The sequence below is a fragment of the Gekko japonicus genome, unplaced genomic scaffold (genome assembly GCF_001447785.1).
Source record: "Gekko japonicus isolate JY-2015 unplaced genomic scaffold, Gekko_japonicus_V1.1 scaffold2261, whole genome shotgun sequence".
Taxonomy (NCBI): domain Eukaryota; kingdom Metazoa; phylum Chordata; class Lepidosauria; order Squamata; family Gekkonidae; genus Gekko; species Gekko japonicus.
Window position 1 is genome coordinate 151,332 of NW_015175431.1, and position 19,322 is coordinate 170,653.

The 19,322-nt window shown below is 43.0% G+C and overlaps 1 protein-coding gene across 5 annotated transcripts in view; it reads left to right on the top strand.

Annotated features, from left to right (window-relative positions):
* The window catches only part of ACSL5 (acyl-CoA synthetase long-chain family member 5), a 68,565-nt gene that overhangs the window by 26,128 nt on the left and 23,115 nt on the right, over nt 1-19,322 (top strand). The window contains exon 1 of one of the 5 annotated variants that reach the window (XM_015425839.1): nt 17,135-17,192. The exons of the other annotated variants lie outside the window; for them this stretch is intronic. The gene's annotated coding sequence lies outside the window, so the exon portion shown is untranslated. Of the gene's footprint in view, nt 1-17,134; nt 17,193-19,322 lie in introns of those variants that run through there. 5 annotated transcript variants of the gene reach the window in all.

Below are 19,322 nucleotides of genomic sequence, written 5' to 3' on the forward strand. Positions count from 1 at the left end.
GTATATACTGTTGTTATTTTGTTGTGGTTACTGTGGCTGGTCAAGTTGATATATTAGAGCCATTTAAACCCTCTGCTCCCTGCTGCTCTCCTGTTTTTTGTGAAGAGCAGAAAGCAGGGATTTAAATGGCTCAGAGCCATTTAAATCCCTACTATCTGCTCTTCATAAACTGCCACAAACAACTTAAAATTCATGGAAGTTTGTGGTGGCTCTTCACAAACTTCAGTTCACAAACCATGAACCAGCAAAACCCATCATAAACTTATATTTGTGAGCTGGTTCATACCCGCCCCTACTCATCTAGTAAATTCTTAGCTGAGGTAAATACTAGCTTAAAGGGGATTTACTAGCATATGTTCTATCATCTTATTGCTCCTCTTCCTCACTGGTTCAGTTAGGTATTTTAGAGTAGACTTATGGTGCCCCACTTTATCACAAGACCTGAATAATTTCAAAAATGCTCACAAAATTCATACTTAGTTGTCTCAAAGTATTATATGAACGTTTCAGTTGCTGACTTGTTTTCTGGCTTGGATGGGAAATCTGACTCAGAGAAGGATTTCTATGTCCCCTCTTCCAACCCACCCCATCTGTCTTCCCGGCAGACTGTGGCACCAGAAGGCAGCTGAGAGGAGAGAAAATTGTTGAAGTGCAATGTGTCTTTATTCCCATTTCCTCCTTCCCCAAAAAACAACCAGGCATTCTAAGAATTAGAATAAGGATGTGGAACAATATAAAAAGATGGAGGCGAGTTGTGTGTGTGAGGGAGCTTGCCCTTCTCCAGCTATTGCCTCTGTTGAGAAATGGACTAATTTATGGTTTTATATCTGCTTACACACGCAACACATGAACTGTGCACACACCTGTATACCATAGGCCTAGAGGAAGCTGTTTGCATCACCTACTGTGAGAGATTTCACATAGGGAACACTTGTCTGCATTTCATGTTAATGTAGTTTGCACACATTCAGCTCAAAGCCTTATGGGAAGAAGAATCACATGTTAGCCATTGTGGGCAGAGGCAACAACCAAGAAGAAGAAATTCCCCCATTGCTGAAGAGACTAGATGTCACGTAGAACATGGACCTGATCTGCATCTGAATTGCCGTTTCCTGTTGATGGTGCCTTGTCTGCCTGGTAAAGACAGGATCCATCTACACATCAAGGAGGGCACAGGAAGCCGAGACTTCACACCTGGCCAGATGGTGTTCCATGAGATAGAGTGTAGAGTTTCAAATATTGCCCAACCCATAGAATACCTGCCCCTTTCTACATGCACCAATGAGGGAGGTCATGGGATGGACTTGTAAGTAGGTGGGATTACAGTTTGGCAAGGTGCCACCCACCTGGAGATTCAACTATAAAAGTAAAGACCAAACTTTAGGTCTTTGCTAGCCACATCCCTTCTCAACATCCTCTGTCTTCTTTTCTACCCCTAAAGTCCAGCTCTCTATCAAACAACCCTTTGGACTGCAGCCAAAGAGATCCGCTGATACCTACCTCCAAGTAAATAAGAAACTATCTTGATATCTTTCTGTAACTCTAAAGGAACCTTGATTGTATGCGAATGTGAGACCGATTTTGTGTGTATGTGATTTCGGTATTGCTCAGTAAAAAGACAATTTGTTTTGGAAAAACACCAGTCTCGTCTCCATCACTGGTACTCTCTGGGGCTGGCAGAACCTCCATAGACTTTGGCAAGGACTCGCGTTAAATTTAGTTAGCCATCTGCTGTAAATAAAGCGATTGGCGTAACACCTCAGTGCCCCCCCATGCACCAGGGTGGCCAGGATCCCACACTCTTGGATGACAGTCAAACCCTGATGCCACCACTCTTTCTCCTTGTAATTTGAAATGGTGTAAAGATCCTTAAAGACCCAGTGCTTTGTCTACTGGGTCATAGATCACATCCATATTAGATGTCTGATAAAGCTCAGATGTACTTATTTAGCATATCCATTATCTACAGCAAGAAGGTAATGGTGGTGATACTCCAATAGACCTACCTGGGAACATGGTATATAGACAGATAGAGCAATTCTATGGAATAAAGTCTGCAAACTCTAATGGAATTTGCTATCTACTGTTGCCACACCACTGCTTCCCACACTTTTCACTTATCATTAAGGATCTGAAACAACAGTATGAAAAGCTCTCCCAGGCACACTCCCCCATGCCCATGTACCAACAAAAGGGAGTGCCGAGAGATTTGAAGAGGTTTTAAATACTCAATATAAATATCGAAATTAAGCATCTGTCATAGTGGACTTGGACTTTGGGACCATTCAGTGATTTAAAAACCTAGAGTTCAAAGGGAAGGATATCTGACTTGTGTAATATTCATGTATAAAGGTTTAAGAAGTACTTGGAAGTGTCTAAGTCATCATATTATTATCACTAGTAAAGTATTATCACTAGTAAAGTTTTTCATGAAAGCTGTTGTGATGGACAGGCTAGGTTCTGCCTCTCCCTAAGAGTAGCCAATGAGAGCTGACAGAATATATACAGAGGGAGACTTAAAAACAGCAGTTAAAAATGACAGGTTTGCAGCAGAGGAGTAGACAGCTTAGGCACTGAGGTGAAGGGGGAAAAGGGTTTTCTGAATGAGTGGAACTGTGTAGAAGAGTTGCTTAGAGCAGGCTGAAAATTGTGACTAAAGAATCCCGATTGTAGGAATAGGATCTCAGTTCAAAAGTTCAATGGAACTTTTCTTATACTTTGGCCTCAGTCAGACATGCCAGAAAACACGGGGGGGGGGGGGGGGGGGGGTATTTTGACACGCCATTATGCGATCAGACGCGACGGCGGCTTCTCCACAGCAAAGAAGACGATGGGGAGAAAGCCGTGCGCCGGCGCAATCACACCCAGGGTGTCCGCATGCAGTCCGTGGCAAACCATTTGCCAGTAGGTTGTCCCGGGTACTTTTTAATGTGCAAATTTGGTGGGACGCCACAGGTTCGCCAGAGGTGCGCTACGCCTCCCAGATGTTCCAGTGTGATCGTGCCCGGAAAATCTTTGGGTTGATCGTGCCTTCAGTGCAGCAAATGCTCCGTGTGAACGGGGCCTTTATTTTGTTCATCATCATCATGTGTTTTGTTCATATCATAAAAGGGTTGAGCTGTGTGTCTAAGGGAAAGAACCACAAATACACACAATTTAATATCTCTGTCTACATACATAGAGTATAGGATATGAATGAATGGTGGCAGTGAGTGATTGGAACAGCGTTTGAGGCTCAACCCCAATAGCTCTGTGTGAGTGATGGTTGATCATTAAAGGGGGCTGGGCTACCCTGTCTGTGGATGTCTCTGGGAGTGAGAGACAGGACCTAAGGTGGGAGGTGGTCATGATTCTCTGCAGATTTTAAAAGATACAAGAAGGGTGTTGAGTGTGACTTCCTGCCGTACTTATAAACCATAACTTGAATAAGAGAGGTTGTAAAGGGTGGTAGGCACTGAGTACAGGAGGGATGTCACAGTTGTTTATACTTAAAGTTGCCAAAAAAAACCACAATTCATTCACATCTTTGGCCCATTCTGCATCTAGTATTTGCGCCGTTGTTTTACCAAACCCACACTGCAACAGAAAAAGATGCAGATGTAGTGACAGGACTGTGGATCACTTCTCTCACAAGTAGCAAGCTCGGGAAGAAGAATACTTTTGGATTATTCCTTTGCAGTAGCAGGACACACAGAAAAGAGAATCCCTGCACTGTTTATTTCCAGTTATATTGTCTTTTGTTTATGTATGAACTTTGTGGTGCATCAGGATTTGTGAGTTTATTTTACAACTGATCTCCAGATGACAAAGACCAATTCATGTGGAGGAAAGAACAGCTTCAGAAGGTGAATTCTATAGCATCACATCCCTACTGAGTTCCCTTCCCATCTCCAAAATCCACTCTATAAGAGGTGCTGCCCCAAATCTCCAGGAATTTTCCATGATGGCATGGGCAACCCTAATTCCCTCCTCATGCTGTTTTCCCAGTAAAACCATCCTTCCCTAAACTGCTATTAGCCCCAGTTGGGCAAAAAGAGAGACAACCCCTTTTAGTTAAACTAAGCATGATGTGAAGGGGGAATCCTCACGTATCTGTACATTCACAAGTGAATAACGTGTTGGGTGGGGACTGGGGAGTTGTTTATTTTTAAATAAAATGGTGTTTGCAGGTGAGCAAAGCTAAACACTACCCCTCCTCCTCACATTGACTAACCTAACTTTTGGCACTTTCCTCACAGCTGAGCTTAAATATATAGTATTGAGGTCAAGCTGGGATTACAAGTTTGAAAGCAATGGAGCGCCCCAAGATAAGACAGGTTGCAGTATCCTCAGGGACGCTGCTGCATAGGATTGCCAACCCCCTCTTGGGAAATTCCTGGAGATTTTGGGGCAGAGTTTGGGGAAGGGAAGGAGCCATGTGATGCCATGGAGTCTACCATTTTCCCCAAGGGGATTGATTTCTCTAGCTTGGAAATCGGTTGTAATTCTGAGAAAACTCTAGGCCCACCTGGGTGTTGATAATTCTACTTGTGCACTACATTTTTATTTAGAAATAGATCCCACCCCCTCCTCTAGGTATGTGAGTAGACTTGTGTGTCCACATGAAGCTCCCTTTCTTCAAATATTGCCGCTTTCTGCTGCCAGTGAGAATTTAATTTGCCTATGAAATGTGTTGTGTTATTTGGTTAAAAATTGGCAGGGAGTAACCTTTTAGTGAACAGCACAATCCTTGAGAATTTCAGCTCACTTTGGAAGGGGGAAAAGGCTATACCCAAAAATGTGTTCCCACACTGGAAACAAGAATCAAGTTGAATGTATAAAATAAGTATCTAAAACCTTTAGTTTACTGAACCTGAAGAGTTTTTAAAGAAAACTAACTGAACAAAAATGTGTACATCTGTAATCATTTACGCAGGTAAATACAGTTCTATAAGTATATGTAATCCAATAATTACTGTCTTGTATTCAGGTTCTCATATTACAAGACATTCTTCAATTATTATATTGCTCCCCCCCTGCGGTCAAGTTACAATTGACTTATGGCAACCCACAGGGTTTTCCAGGCAAGAGACATTCAGAGGTGGTTTACCATTGCCTGCCTCTGCTTAGTGACCCTGGTATTCCTTGAAGGTCTTCCATCCAAATACCAATCAGGGCCAACCCTACTTAGCTTCCAAGATCTGACAAAATCTTGGGCTATCCAGGTTGGGGCTATAGTATTCCTACCAAGGTACAAACACTACCTGTCACCAACTAGTCATCCCTATCAGTTACTTTGGTCTCCCCATACACATTTCCTTAACAAATATTCTCCCTTGGGACATTTGAGACTACATTGCTGTTTGCTTACTTCAACACATGACAAACCACTGCATGAATGGAGTCTGTTTCCATGCCTTCCCCCTGCATTCTGAAAATAAAAGTAATTTATATAAAATATAAATGATGAAAGACTATTGGTTCTCACTGCTTGAAGGGGGGTTTATAGTGTATCTCCAAATTCGACAGAAAATTAGGTAATTACATGTATGTATTTATTGAATACATATTCCAAAATCCCAGTATGCAACAATGTCCTGCCAGTAGATTACAGGAAAAGCATAAAAATCTTAGTCAGCAAGCTAACTGGCTTCAGGATAACTATTGGGAGAAATACCGATGGCACCTTTGCATAGCCAAAATGTCCCCCATAGTGATTTAGAATAAATCTAACTATTGTAATGGCATATGATCCTGCTCGTATATGGGGGTTCTTGTGGTAGTTTACTCCACAACAAAACAATCTTTTTATTTTATTTGTATTCCATTTTTAACAAAAATGTGTGGCGTCACAGATGAGTTGTCCCATTTTATCCTTCCAAGGATCCCATTGATAGATTGGGCTGATAGCAGGTATAGGATAATTTCAACTGGGTTTCATGGTACTTGATGTTATTACAGGCTGTAGCTGCAAGTAGGTGACCGCAAATGAAGTTTGCTTTCCAAGATTGTATTTAAAAAACCTAAGGGTTCTGAATCTAAAGAGCCAACTTAAATTAGCCTGAATGTGACCATTGTGCATCAGCTGGCATACCTGCAGAAATCATTCAAACTTCCTGTTTAAATGTCTCTGTTTAAAAATATCCAGAGCTATCACATATTCTGAGCTGGATCCAGCAGTCTGCTTGTGCAAAGGTGGCAGAGCCTCTCAACTTTCCCCAGCAGTCTTCTAACTACAAGGAAGTTGATTCCAGGTGTTTTGGAATCTACATGGAGTAATAGCCATGTAAGTTGGAGGGCTGTATTCTCCAGAATGCAACCTGTTCCATGCATGGGGCTAGGTAAACAGGCACAGTTGGGGAGTCTTAATGTGTGGATAAGACAATAGTATAGAGAGTAGGGTTTTAGATATATTAGGCACTGGGGGAAATTTTGGGACAAGCTGGGCCTGTGCAAAAGGGATGGTCTCTGCTTGAACCAGATGGAACCAGTCTGCTGGTGGAAAAGCCAACAGGAGCTGAGAAGCATCTAGATCAGGCAGATTTGTCCAAAGGGATGAAGGGGGAAATGCTTTTGATTGCAGAAATGGGAACTGGGTGTTAGATCTCTTGAAAAAGCTTGGGGGTTACTCGAAACCTCAATACTAGAGGTGCAGTTAGAATGTATACCACAGGTAAGGAAAGGTAGTACAAAGTCTAAGAGGGCACCAGCATGGCTAACAAGCAGGGTAAGGGAAGCTATTAGAGTGAAAAAGGCTTCCTTTATATAGTGGAAGGTTTACCCAAACAAGGCAAACAAAAACCAACACAAACTTGCACAAATGCAAGCAGATAATTAGGGATACAAGACTCTTGAGGAACATATAGCTAAAAGCATAAAAACAACAATTAAAAATTCTTTAAATACATTAGGAGCAGGAAAATTGCCAGGGAAGCAGTTGGACCATTGGATGACAAAGGAATTAAAGCTATACTAAAGGATGATAAGGCAATTACTGATAAGTTAAACGAGCCCCTCTCATCCGTGTTCACTGCTGAAGATGTCAGATACCTGTTTCTGAACAGATGTTTTCAGGAGGGATGATGTGGCACTTAGGCAAAGAGTAGTGAGAGGGGAGAAGTTGTAGAACTTAAAATTACAGTGGTAAGGGAAGACATGATAAAAATTTTGGAGTTCGTTTGGGTAGTGGAGGGGGTGTTGTGTTACTCCACCCTTTGTTGTTGTTCGTTACTTAAGTACATTTGTTGTTTCTTAGTTAGTTAAGTACATATTTATCTTGCTCCATAGTTGTGGGGGAGGGAAGCAAGACAGGAGGCTAGGTGGGAAGGGATTGTAGCTGAGGTTTTATTCTACCTAATTGGATTTGTTTTTATTTCGTTGATCTGTGAAATCTGACCAATAAATTGAATTGTCCCTGGTCTATAATTGTTGTAGGCTGGGTTTATTGTCCTCTGCAGGTGGGAGGGGAGAGAGTGGAATGAATGAGAATTCCAGCATCAGGTTGGGGATCCCAGTGATTGGGGGCAGGGGGAGGAATGGTGGTGGGAGAAGGCGTTGGAATGGAAGGATATGGAAATATGGTCATGCTTAGTTCCCTTCCAACCTTCATCACATCCCAAGACATGTGGGTGTGAGGGCTAGGAAATTATACCCCCCTTCCGCACTGCTGTTGTGTAATGCCATGTCCATTAATAATAAGACATCTACCCTGTGAGATTACATCACGGCACAAGACATGGACCTGGTGTGCCTGACCAAGACCTGGATGAGGGAAGGCAAAACTCTCGCCTTGAAAGATCTTTCCACTCCAGGTTTCTTGGTCCTTCCTCAGTCACACACAGTGGGGTAGGGTGGTGGCAATACTTATCTGTGAGAGATTTTCCTTCAGGGTGCTCCTTATCCCAAAGATCACCAGCACTGATTGTGTAGGCCTGGTCTGGGACTCTGAGATGAGTTTGGCTGTTTGTCTGGTGTACCATCCACCTAGCGCTCCAGCAGACAGCCTTCCAAGGCTGCTTGAGGTGGCAGCTGACTGGGCCTTGGTGTTCATGAGGCTTATAATCCTTGGGGACTTCCATGTCCATGCCAACGCTGCCTCCACACAGCAAGCTGTGGACCTGGTGTCATCCAGGACAGCACTAGGGCTCACCCAGATTGTATCAGGTTCCATACATCAAGAAGGCCACATGCTGGATTTGATCTTCGGCATGGGAGTTGACATGGATCTGATGGCCAAGAAGTTGGTGCCATGGTCAGATCACTGCACCCTGCAGGTCTGGCTGGGGATCCCACCCACCCCCTGGCAGATTTATGCTTGCCCATGGAGACTAATGGATCCAATGGGGTTCCAGAATGCTCCATGAGATCCAATGCCCTCCAATAATTCCTTAGAAGAGCTGATAGAAGACTGGAATTCCTGTCTTTCTGAAGCCATTGATGAAATCGCCCCCTGACATCCTTTCCATCTCTGGCAGAAATCCCCCCCTGGTATACAATGGAATTTGGGGGATGAAACAGGAACTCAGATGGCTGTAGCAAGTTTGACGGCAAGTTTGCAACAAAGCTACAAGAGCGCCTTATAGGACGCTTATGAAATCCTATGAGTAGGCAGTGAAGGCCGCTAAGAAGGGATTTTTTTGGGGTAGCCTCCATTGCATCTGCTAACGCTCACCCAACTCAATTGTTTAGGACAATTCAGTCTTTTACACCCTTCTCTGAGAGGACCCAGAACATTAGTAATTTGGCAATAAGCCGTGTGGCATTTATGAGCTTTTTTTGCAGACAATGTCTTGTTGCTCTGCTGTGACCTCCCAGTATGTGAACTGGAGGCCCCTTGGTCACCTTTGGATTCAGTTTTTGACACCTTCAACCAGCACTCCTGAGCAGATGTCAACAGGATCTTGGGTGCTGTTAGGCCAACCACCAGCATCTTAGGCCTGTGCCCCTCATGGCTGGTGAAAGCCAGGGATGGGAGGCTACAAGGTTCCCTGGAAGATATTATCAATCTGTCCCTGGGCTCAGAGGTCTTTCCAGGGGGACTGAAGGAGGCTGTGGTTGTTCTGCTCTTAATAAGACCAACTTTAGATCCTATGGATCTGGCTAATTACCACCGAGTTTGGAATCCTTTGTTTCTGGGTAAGGTAATTGAGAGAGTGGTGGCAGAACAGCTCCAGCAATTCCTAGATGAAACATTGGCATTGGATCTATTCCAATCTGGCTTCTGCCCCGGCCACAGGACAAAGATGGTGTTGGTCACCCTCACAGATGATCTCCATAGGCAGCTGGATCAAGGTGAGTCAGTGCTGCTGATACTTCTCAATCTTACAGAAACATTCCACACAGTCAATTATGATCTACTGACTCACTGCCTCACCAACGCTGGAGTTCATGGAGTAGCCTTGCAATGGCTCTCCTCATTCCTCCATAGTCGGGGACAGAGGGTGGTGCTGGGTAGGGAAGTGTCCCGAAGGCACCCACTAGTATGCGAGGTGCCTCAGGGGGCATTCCTCTCCCTGATGTTGTTTAACATATATATGCGGCCCCTCACCCAACTGGCACAGAATTTTGGACTGGAGTGCCATCAGTACACTGATGACTCCCAGTTATTTCTGTTGATGGGTGACTGGTCAGACGCTGCTCCTGTGAATTTAGCCGAGGGGTTGGAGGCCATGGTGGGATGGCTAAAGCAGAGTCGCCTGAAGCTGAATCCAGGTAAGACAGAGGTTTTGTGGCTGGGTGGGGGTGGGCCAGAGTTGGGTTTCCAGCTCCCAGCTCTTGACGAAGTGCCCCTTTCACCAGCACCAACTGTCAGGACTCTGGATGCCACCTTGTCAGTGGAGGCCCAGGTTGCAAAGTGTGCAAGGCTGGCATTTCTCCAAATGTGCCAGGTTCAGCAGCTAGCTCCTTAGCCACGGTAATCCATGCAACGGTTACCTTCAGGATAGACTACTGTAACTCAGTCTACATGAGCCTTCCCTTGAGGCTGACCCAATGGCTCCAACTGGTCCAGAATGCGGTTGCATGGATCATTACAGTGTGTAAGCTGCACTGGCTTCCAGTGGAGCACTGGATCAAGTGCAAGGTGCTGGTCTTGACCTTTAAGGCCCTTAGTGGTCAAGGGACCGTCTCTCTCAGTATGCTCCCAACAGAATGTTATGCTTGGGTAACAAAAATCTCCTGGTGGTCCCCGGCCAGAAAGAGATCTGGCTGTCCTCAACCAGGGCCAGAGCCAAAAAGGCCCCCACCTGGTGAAACTCTCTGCTGGAGATCATCCATGCCCTGTGGGATACCTTTATGCAGGGCTTGTAAAACAGAGATGTTCCACCAGGTTGAGGACAGCGACGGGACAGTAAGTAGTCTGGCAGTCTCAGGTCTCCTGCTCCCCCTCACCTGCCCTCGAGAGACGATGGGAGGTTAAGAACATAAGAACATAAGAGATGCCAATGTTGGATCAGGCCAAAGGCCCATCCAGTCCAACACTCTGTATCCCACAGTGGCCAGAAATACCAGTGCCATCAGGAGGTCCACCAGTGGGGCCAGGCCCTCCCACTGTTGACCCCCCCAAGCACCAAGATGACAGAGCCTCACTTGCCCCAGAGTCCCTATCTATACCTTGTGGCTAATAGCCACTGATGGACCTCTGCTCCATATGCTTATCTAATTCCCTTTTGAAGCCGTCCATGCTTGTAGCCGCCACCACTTCCTGTGGCAGTGAATTCCAAGTGTTAATCACTCTTTGGGTAAAGAAGTACTTCCTTTTATCCGTTCTAACCCGACCGCTCAGCAATTTCATGGAGTGCCCACGGGTTCTTGTATTGTGAGAAAGGGAGAAAAGTACCTCTTTCTCTACCTGCTCTTTCCCATGCATAATCTTATAAACCTCAATCATGTCACCCCTCAGTCGTCGTTTCTCCAAGCTAAAGAGCCCTAAGCGCCTTAACCTTTCCTCATAGGGAAAGTGTTCCAACCCTTTTATCATTCGAGTTGCTCTTTTCTGCACTTTTTCCAAAGCTATAATATCCTTTTTAAGGTGTGGTGACCAGATGAGGTCGCACCATTGATTTATATAGCGGCATTATGATATTGGCTGATCTGTTTACAATACCCTTCCTAATAATCCCCAGCATAGCATTGGCCTTCTTTATTGCAGTCACACACTGTCTCGACATTTTCAGTGAGGTTGCAATTTTTGTTGAAATTTATCGCCGCCTTGGAATAGTCTGTTTAATTTATTGTCTGTGCTGTATTTTATTACTGGTTTTAACTTAGTCTAGATTATTTATTGTTCTGTTCTGATGCCCTGTTTGCGGGGAAGGGCAGCCTAAAAGTCTAAATAATAAATAAATAAAAAGTTATGCATGACACAGACCTTTCCCATAATACTAGAACCCAGGGCCATCCAGTGAAGTTGAAGGGTCCAGACAGATCTTATGTTCTTATGCACTGAGGTGCAGAAAGGGGGCAAAATTGCTCTCTCTTCCATCAGTGCAGCTGACAGGAAGGACAACTGACTTCTGGCTACAGTCCTGCAGCACCTGAAACTGGAAAGGACTGCTGCCGGGACACGAAAGCAGGGGAGATTCACGGCTCTCATTGCTGTCTGCTGACAGATTGCTGGATACCATCCTCCGTGTACACTTGCCACGTGTTTAAGGAACTGTCCTTTGGTTGTTTCAGAAATATTAATGTAAAAAAATGTGCCTTAAAACTGCAAAAAAGCAACTAGAGTATGTTACACAATGATGGTATATTCCAATCATATAAAGGTCATGTTTGCGCCCATATCACTTTAAGTAACAGAGGCTGCTCAGCCTTGTGGCACCTGAGAACTAGTAGTATATTTTGCTATCCCCAGAGGGCAAGCACTATACCAAAGGTTCTCAAGTCAGATTTTGTTTAAGTATTAACTGCAACCTCCACTGAGCTTCTGGGATCGAGCATTATAAACATTAAACAAACATGCTGCATTTTTTCAGAGTAATTATTTGATTTATTTAAAACATTTATTCGCCTCCTTTCTTCCTTTCAAAAGAGTGCATACATAAAAACATAGAAACCCAATTTTCAAATTTATTCGTCTTAGGTGTGCTATGATTTTGTAAAGGTCCTGGGTAAGCATTGCCTCTGTGTCCTAGTGCTAAGCTTACATTTTGCACTAGCCCAAATTACTCCCACTGTTTAATCAGGTAAGTCCTACCTTTGAACCTGTTTCAAGGCAGGTTCAAAGATTGCTCAGGTGCAGTGCTGTCGGTTTATTAAAGCAGCTCAAGCTCTGATGAGAGGTACAGTCCGGTGACGGGAACAGTTTGAGAAATCAGCAGTCCTTAAACTTCAGTTTGGAGCTAAGTAGGACAAACTCTTTTGTACCTTATTTGTGTAACAGGAAGAAGGTAAGTCTTGCAATGAATTCTGTCCCAAATAATCACCTTTCTTCTTTTTAAATGTCATGGATTGTGGTAGGTAGTAGTTTCGTGTGGCTAGATTTGAAACTATTATTGAAGTTGTCATATTAAGAAGACTACAGGAAATTGCCATCCTAAGCAGTTATACCCTTACATGGATTTAGCAAGGTGTAACTCTGCTTAGGATGACATGTAAACATGGAGACTCCAGTGAAGAGCCAATGATCTAACAAGTGATACTTTTACTCATTTGAATGACCGGTGGCTTTTATCCATTATGTCCCTCTCTTTTTAGGGAGCTGCGGTGGCTCAAGTGGTTAAGACGCTGAACTGCAGGCTGTGGAAGGTCAGTAGTTCAGCAGATCGAGACCCGAGTTGCCGCATGATGGAGTGAGCTCCCGTCTCTGGCCCCAGCTCCTGCCAACCTAGCAGTTCGAAAGCAAGGAACTGCAAGTAGATAAATAGGTACCACTTTGGTGGGAAGGTAACAGCGTTCCGTGCACCTTGGTGTTTAGTCATGCCGGCCACATGACCATGGAAACGTCTCCGGACAGCGCTGGCTCTTTGGCTTTGAAATGGAGATGAGCACCGCAACCCTAGAGTCGGACTCGACTGGCTTTCGAGCAAGGGAACCTTTACCTTTACCCTCTCTTTAGGCAGAGGAAAATTCACTCCTGACTGCTAGATAGCCCCACTTGCCATTTTACCTGTTGCTTTAAGCTCTTTGACACATTATATATTGAAACAGAGCTACAAAAGCTAATTTACATGTGATCATTGTGGGCAGACGCATGTACACATAATTCCATATGGCTAGAGGTATTAGTCTGATGCAACAAAAATATAAAGAGTCTTGTGACTTAAAAAAAAATCCAGCATAACCTTTTATGCAGTAGAGCCTACTTCTTAAGAAGTACTACGACTTAGCTTACTATGCAGTCATTTATGGTGGAATCTGGAAAACAAAGCAGGGTCAAGGAGTCCCTGAATGCAGGAAGATCAGCATGATATGTAAATTCAGCGGATGTCATTAGCTCCTATAATAGTACTGCCTGAGCATAAATGGGGAGAAGTTAGATTTGAGTCTACTAGCACTTTAGGCAGCAACAAGATTTTTGGGGTTAACACCTTGGTTTGTTGCAGGGTCTGGTCCCTGGTTTTGTGTGTCTCTTAGATGGCCTATTGTTGTTGGTAAGAATCTATTTTAGATTAAGGGCTTCCTATAAACAATCCAAGGCCTGTGAGAAAGAAATATTATTATCTAAGATGGCTTTTAATCAATTATGATGTGTCAGACTGGTAGAGTTGGGAGATGTAGGACAACCAGTAGAGTTTTCTTTTGGGGGCTTATCTTGTAGTAGGCGATTTCTGGATCCATTTTGGCTTTGTCAGACTTTCTTTACTTCATTGAATCTGTATTATAATTACCCCAAGAATGCCTGTTATAAATCCTTCAGACAGTCAAAGAACTAATATAGAGTTTCAGTGTAGATAATGGACTGTATGGCATGTTCAGAGTGATAGCTAGAAGCATGCCACACAGTATATGCCATATCAAATCTATAGAGGTAAAATATGTGGTCTGTATGCAATCAAACTGTATTCCTAACCAGGCAATATTCCAGGATACATCAAGGAAGGTTTCTGTGTTAGAATATTGTACAGCACTGTTATGGCAGAATTGGTGCAGTGCTTTCAGGATACATGCCTACGTTTCAGGAATTCACTGACGAGGTCTCTTTGGAAAAAACAAACATAAAACATATCATATCAGGAACACAGCTGTTTTTCATTATTCCACTTCCTTTGAAACTTGGAAGGATGTCATGACATGAATTGTCTCTGTGGATTCCAAAGACTATTGAAATCAGAAGGCTCTCCAGACATGTCCTCTTGACACCTTTTTCTTCAATTTGTATTCCCATCTCAGACACAGACCAAGTAATCATCTTTGCAATATTCACCGCCTTAAAGACAGGTGATACTTCACTGCAGCTGTACTTATCCTGCAGATACTGCGCTAATTCTGCCATCAACATTATATACACAATTTATTCAGTGTTGACTCCCCCCCCCCCGATATATACTTGCTTGGCACTTAGTGCGCATGTCAGAAAATGTATGCAACACATTTATGGTGCTTGGCTTCCAACACTACTACATGGAGTAGAGAGAGCTGACAAAGAAATTTTTCTCCCTTGCCCAAAATACAAGAACTCGAGGGCATCCAATGAAGCTGATGGGCAGTAGGTTTAGAATGGAGAAAATATTACTGTACACAGAGAGTGATTAAAATGTGGAATTCACTGCCAGAGGATGTAGTGATGGCCACAGGAATAAACAGATTAATGAAGAATGAGTCTAGCAATGGCTACTAGCCATGGTGACTGAGGGGAAATTCCACATTCAGAGGCACTAAACCTCTGAATCCCAAACCCACTGTGGCAACATCAGAGAAAGGCCTTGGCCTCTATGCCTTGTTGTTGGCTGTCCAGAGGAATGGTTGGCCACTGTGACAAGATGCTGGACTAGATGGACCATTGGTCTGATCCAACTAGGTTCTTCTTATGTTCCTATCCATTCAGACAATCTTTTAAAGCCATGCATCATCCTGTAGTTGCAGAACAAAGCTGTGGATGGTGGATCCAGTGACAATAATGAATTCTGATACCAGTTTCCTTTTCTTCACCTGTACTATAAAAGAGATCTTTTTTTCATATCAGGTGACCTGGTCAAGGTGATAAAATAATTTTGAACTAGATGTTCATATTCCTAATTTCATAGATCAGCCTATTTGTTGATTCATTCTCTGTCTTCTGATCGACTGTTTTTGGACATTTCACTTTGCTAATTGCTTCACTAATTTTTGAAGTACAGTCTTTCTGTCATTCAAGCAACAAGCAATTTATACTTTGTTTGGTAAAGCATTACACATTACAAAGATAGGCAAATTCTTGGCTGGGGTCACATAACATTCCCATTTAATGGATACAAGCAGCTGATCAGTTTCTGTTTGACCCAGTATATAAATATCTCAGCTTATTGGTGGCAGTAGAAAAGACTTAGGAAAGTCAGCAATGGCCCCGGTCACATGGCAAAGTTGCCGCAGGAGAGGCACGGATGGTGGGCGGATTATCCGGGTGTGATCACACCCCAACATCTGGGAAGTGAAGCACACCCGTGGCTTACCGCCGATAATGCGAGTTAAAAAACGAGAACCTCCAAGGTACTAGTAAATGTTTGCCATGGGCTGCCTCCAAACGCCTGTGGTGTGATCGCGGCGGCGCATGGCATTCCCCTCCGGTCCCTTGTTTACCCGCCAGTGCCGAGGGAAGGGCCAATGGTGTGCCGCCGGTGCATCTGATTGCGTAATCGCGGCTCAAACTGCGCCGGGGCAATTAGCCACGCCTCCCCCCCGCGATATCCGGCCTGTGTGACCGGGGCCCAAGTCAGTCAGTTCTTGCTTTCTTTTTAACATGCTTGCAGGTGGTAATAGTAGGATTGCTTACTACCTGGAGGAAAAAAGGTCCTGGACTTTTAACAGGACTTAATGTGATATTATTTACCAGGTGATTATATTTCCCTCCATGTCATGAAAAGCTTCAGCACCAATTCCCATATGTTAAAGATATAGGACTATTTATATCGATACCAGGACATTTTTCATTTGCTAACGTTTTGCATGCTGGAGTCCTGTTAAAGGCACAGGGAAAAGTAAAGATATGCACAGTACTTTTATTTGTTTTTGTGGTTCATGTTGTTTGTTAATATCATTCATTTTTTACAAGCTTATTGTACTTTTTCAGATCCCCCCCCCCATTTTTATTCTATTCCAAAGGCTTCCAACAGAAATATATTCCTGTGCTCTAAGCAGGTCAACTTCTTGTAAGCATATTAGTTCTAAGCAGGTCAACTTGTAAGTAGGTACATTTATTCAACAGGCCTTACTTCCAGGAAAGTGTTCTTAGGATCAAAATCTGTGTCTCACTCTATACTCCTGCATTTCATGGTCATTTGACTCTTCTGTTAATTCATACTAAGGGTGCCAACAGGTCTGAAGGTCTGAAGAAAAACGTCCCTTTAACAGAGGCTTAATGTGTAGAAATGGGCAGCTGAGGCTTTTTGCAGCATGGAGATAAATTCCATTAAGCCATTATTAAAGGGACAGACGGTGCTGTAGTGTTGCACTTCAACTCTAAGCCCTGTCATATAATTATAATGGGATCTACAAGCTTGAAAGTATGTTCAGGATAGTTTTCCATTATATGAAATATTCCTCCATCCAATGCTCCCTCTAAGCTGTGGAGTCTTGTGAGTAAAAATTCTACTTTGCGAGCTACTGGCATTAAAGTTGTTTGGCTGCTGCATAACTTAGCTTGCTCTGGAGCCATCCTTCCTAAGATAAGACAGAAATCTGTGAGCTGGAGGCTAAAAAACTGTGAGCTAGCTCACACTAACTTAGCTTAGAGGGAGCACTGTCTCCATCATATCTTTGGACTTCACAATGATGGAAATAATAAAAGTTATATGTATATAACAACCTTGATCTTTTAAGTACTTCTGACCTAAATGTGGCTAGCCACTTCCCTTCCCGGTGCTTTTGCAAGAGTTGCTACTTCACCCAAAGCATATAAAAGTAAGGCCCCTGTATTCAGAGGTGCTTGCAACAAAGTGAGGCTGCAGCCTCGAGCTCTTAGTCACTTCCTCTTAGAGAGGCTTGCTCCTTATAAGAGCTCTTCCCAGCAGTTGCTGAGTGTGGTTGTTGCTTAAGGTTATGAATCATAGTTTGCTGTAGGCTTATACTGTGTGGGGGTAAGTAAGGCTTTAGTGGTTGGTTGTTGTGCATGTGAGAGTTTGAAAACTGCAGGTTATTTGTAACAGTGTTTTTGCCTATCTAAGTGCCTTTATTGTTGTGAAATGACTGCTATAGGTGAAGATTGATCTTCATAGGCAGAAGCGGTTGAAACAGTGTAGTAGACGTACAAATATTGTCTTCCTGCTTTAAAAATCCAAATTGGTAATGTTTGTTTCAGAGTGCTGAGAAGGCTAGTATTTATGTCCTGTGAGGTAAGTCAGGCTAGTAGCAGTAATTGGCCCAAGGTTGTTAATTGACTTTTTAATTTTTAATATTGGTCTTCTTTTGGGTATCTTGAGACCAGTGTTAGAACCACTCTGGTGCATGGAATTCTGGGGCTAAGTAAGCAATGAGCACAAACGGTATCATTACTAAAGCTATTGTAGGAAGCTTAATAAAGATCTTTAGTCTTGTTCTTTACTGTGCTTCCAAGGCAAAAGATCTCAAAGTCTAAGCATTATGTATTCCTTTCTGTGATTCTATATGATATGTAAGCATAAATGGGTAACCTGAAAGTTGCTATTTTTAGTTTGTTTCTGATTTGTGAGCACTTGGTTATAAATTAGAAGCTTTCACTGCTTTTGTTTTCTTTCTTAAGAATGGGCTACATGAAGAAAATAATTCGTACAGTGTTAATGTAAGTTGTATAATAGCACTGTAAATGCCTTGATATAGACCCTTGTGAATATTTCTCTGTGAAGTCAGTTGAGGGGAGCTTTCGTATAGTAACTTCAAGTACCTCAGGAGCTTTTCTAAAACAACAGGAGTAGTTAGGACCTGAACAACTTGTTCCTTAGAAGTGTCTCTTGTGACTTCATCCCAAGTAATGAGAAATCTTAGAGAAGTATTTCTGTAAATGAATGGTGTGTAGAAAACCCTCTGACTTTAACTACTTCATGTAGCTAGAATTTGTGTTTCATAGGTATCTATCAGCCGATTCCTATGAATTGTAGTGTGTTCGTATGAGATTAGAATCTGAAGGAAAAGGTTACGTTGGTGAAACCTCTGATTCATTTTTCATCCTACTTCTCTTCATGTACATAACCAGTATCTTAATTTGCATAATAGTTTAGTACAAATGTGGTTTCTGGGCCTGGCCACAGCATATCCCATTCTTCACAAAGATAAGAAGAAATGAAGTAGCAGGATGTTTGTTTAACTCTGTATGTAACAAGTGTGCTATTTAGCAGTGGGAAACAAGATAATGGCAAGGGTTGATTTTGAATTTATTAAAAAACAAACTGCAAAGCAGCAATATACCTTAAAAGCTGTCCAGAGATGTCATCATGAGAAAAATCCAGGTAATATGTAATATGGGGAAGGAATGGATGATCATATTCAATAAGTGGTTTCTCTGAGTACTTCTGCAGATTTGTTGATGTTTGAAGAGAATCAGTTCCTTTCAAAATGCAATGACATCTTGCACTCGAATAAACAAAGTTGCAAATTTGTAAGTGACATCTGACGGGCCTCACTGGGGGCTAGTGTTGCCTGCAGAAAAATGTCCTGTGTCCCTTTAATAGAGGATTAATGTGTGGAAGTGGGCTTCTGAAGCTTTCAAGGCATGGAGGTAAATAACATCACCTAGCAAATAACATCCACGTGAGCCTCTAGTAGGAAACACTTTTCTCCCAGGTGTGTTGGCAACCTAGCTAGGTGCAAATGAGTAGTGAATGTATGCTCATTAATCAGAGAAGCTGCACCTGGGTAAGGATGTCTTCAATGGAAGTTGTTAGGGTAGAATCTAGACAACAAGCTCTCCTGCAGCAAGGGTACATGCAACGAGGTCTGGTTGCACTTGCAGGGTTGTTAAATATTCCAGAAACTACAGTCTACAAAGCACCATGGAAACTGTTACAACTACTTGATGCAGTACAGTTGGAGAGTTCAGGAATGCTATCAAATTACATTCCAGGCATGGAGAAAATAGTATCTGCATGTTAACTCCTTGCTACTGGTTTAGAAATAGGAATACGTGTGCTCTGTTGGACAAGAGGCAAACTCTGCTTGTTGAACCTAAATTGACTTGCAGATCTTTTGTTTAAGGTCTCTGCTTACTGTTACCAGCTTTACCCCCGTCCCATGGG